Below are 2,945 nucleotides of genomic sequence, written 5' to 3'. Positions count from 1 at the left end.
GAGTCCTACAACAAAGGGAAGGGGAAGGAGAAGGAATCCTCTTCACACAAGTCGCGTCAGAGCGGTGACAAGAAGAAGAAGATGAGGAAGGTGGTCTACTACGAGACCGACTCCTCGTCGCCATCCACCTCCGGCTCCGACACACCGTCCGTAACTTCTAAGCGCCATGAGCGCAAGAAGTTTAGTAAGATCCCCCTACGCTACCCTCGCATTCCTAAACATACGCCATTACTTTCCGTCCCATTGGGCAAACCACCAACGTTTGATGGTGAAGATTATGCTAGGTGGAGTGATATGATGCGATATCACCTAACCTCACTCCACAAAAGTATATGGGATGTTGTTGAGTACTGGTGTACAGGTACCATCCGTAGGGGATGAAGACTATGATGAGGACGAAGTTGCCCAAATTGTGCACTTCAACTCCCAAGCCACCACTATACTCCTCGCCTCTCTAAGTCGAGAGGAGTATAATAAAGTGCAAGGGTTGAAGAGCGCAAAGGAGATTTGGGACGTGCTAAAGACCGCGCACGAAGGAGACGAGGTGACCAAGATCACCAAGCGGGAGACGATCGAGGGGGAGCTCGGTCGCTTCCGACTTCGCCAAGGTGAAGAGCCACAAGAAATGTACAACCGACTCAAAACCTTGGTGAACCAAGTGCACAACCTCGGGAGTAAGAAATGGGATGACCATGAGGTGGTTAAGGTTATTCTTAGATCTCTTGTTTTCCTTAACCCTACTCAAGTTCAATTAATTCGTGGTAATCCTAGATATACACTAATGACTCCCGAGGAAGTAATAGGTAATTTTGTGAGCTTTGAGTTGATGATCAAAGGCTCAAAGAAGATCATTGAGCTAGATGGCCCCTCCGCGCCCGAAGCACAACCGGTTGCATTCAAGGCGACGGAGGAGAAGAAGGAGGAGTCTACATCAAGTAGACAACCAATCGACGCCTCCAAGCTCGACAATGAGGAGATGGCGCTCATCATCAAGAGCTTCTGCCAAATCCTCAAGCAAAGGAGGGGGAAAGATTACAAGCCCCGCTCCAAGAAAGTTTGCTACAAGTGTGGTAAGCCCGGTCATTTCATTTCTAAATGTCCATTATCTAGTGATAGTGACAGGGGCGACGACAAGAAGGGGAGAAGAAAGGAGAAGAAGAGGTACTACAAGAAGAAGGGTGGCGATGCCCATGTGTGCCGCGAATGGGACTCCGAGGAGAGCTCCTCCGACTCCTCCTCCGACGAGGACGCCGCCAACATCGCCGTCACAAAGGGACTCATCTTCCCCAACGTCGGCCACAAGTGCCTCATGGCAAAGGACGGCAAAAAGAAGAAGGTGAAATCCAAATCCTCCACTAAATATGAGTCCTCTAGTGATGATAATGCTAGTGATGAGGAGGATAATTTGTGTACCCTTTTTGCCAACCTAAACATGCAACAAAAAGAAAAATTAAATGAATTAATTAGTGCCATCCATGAAAAGGATGAACTCTTGGACACCCAAGAGGACTTCCTAATCAAGGAAAACAAAAAACATGTTAAGGTTAAAAATGCTTACGCTCTAGAAGTAGAAAAATGTGAAAAACTATCTAGCGAGCTAAGCACATGCCATGATATTATCAACAACCTTAGAAATGAAAATGCTAGTTTAATTGCTAAGGTTGATTCAAATGCTTGTGATGATTCAATTCCCAATCTTAGAGATGATAATGCCAATTTGCTTGCTAAGATTGAAAAATTGAATAATTCTCTCACTAGCCTTAGGATTGAAAATGAAAAATTAATTACTAAGGCTAAAGAATTAGATGTTTGCAATGTTACTATTTCTAACCTTAGAAGTGAAAATGATATATTACATGCTAAGGTTGTAGAATTAAAATCTTGCAAACCCTCTACATCTACCGTTGAGCATACTTCTATTTGTACTAGATGTAGAGATATTAACATTGATGCTATTCATGATCACATGGCTATAATTAAACAACAAAATGATCATATAGCCAAATTAGATGCTAAAATTGCCGAGCATGACTTAGAAAACGAAAAATTTAAATTTGCTAGAAGCATGCTCTATAGTGGGAGACGCCCTGGCATCAAGGATGGCATTGGCTTCCAAAAGGGAGACAATGTCAAACTTAATGCCCCTCCTATAAGATTGTCCAATTTTGTTAAGGGCAAGGCTCCCATGCCTCAAGATAACGAGGGTTACATTTTGTACCCTGCCGGTTATCCCGAGAGCAAAATTAGGAGAATTCATTCTAGGAAGTCTCACTCTGGCCCTAATCATGCTTTTATGTATAAGGGTGAGACATCTAGTTCTAGGCAATCAACCCATGCAAAATTGCCTAAGAAGAAAACTCCTACTGCATCAAATGATCATAACATTTCATTTAAAACTTTTGATGCATCTTATGTTTTAACTAACAAATCCGGCAAGGTAGTTGCCAAGTATGCTGGGGGCAAACACAAGGGATCAAAGACTTGTGTTTGGGTACCCAAAGTTCTTGTATCTAATGCCAAAGGACCCAAAACCATTTGGGTACCTAAAGTCAATAACTAAACTTGTTTTGTAGGTTTATGCATCCGGGGGCTCAAGTTGGATCATCGATAGCGGGTGCACAAACCACATGACCGGGGAGAAGATGTTCTCCTCCTATGAAAAAAACAAGATCCCCAAAGAGGGATCACATTCGGGGATGGAAACCAAGGGTTGGTCAAAGGATTGGGTAAAATTGCTATATCACCTGACCATTCCATTTCAAATGTTTTTCTTGTAGACTCTTTAGATTACAATTTGCTTTCCGTATCTCAATTATGTAAAATGGGCTACAACTGTCTTTTCACAGATGTAGGTGTTACTGTCTTTAGAAGAAGTGATGATTCAATAGCATTTAAGGGAGTGTTAGAGGGTCAGCTATACTTAGTAGATTTTGATAGTGCTGAAC

This window comes from Zea mays, chromosome 4, assembly GCF_902167145.1.
Source record: "Zea mays cultivar B73 chromosome 4, Zm-B73-REFERENCE-NAM-5.0, whole genome shotgun sequence".
Classification (NCBI taxonomy): Eukaryota; Viridiplantae; Streptophyta; class Magnoliopsida; order Poales; family Poaceae; genus Zea; species Zea mays.
This window is presented reverse-complemented; position numbering follows the sequence as displayed.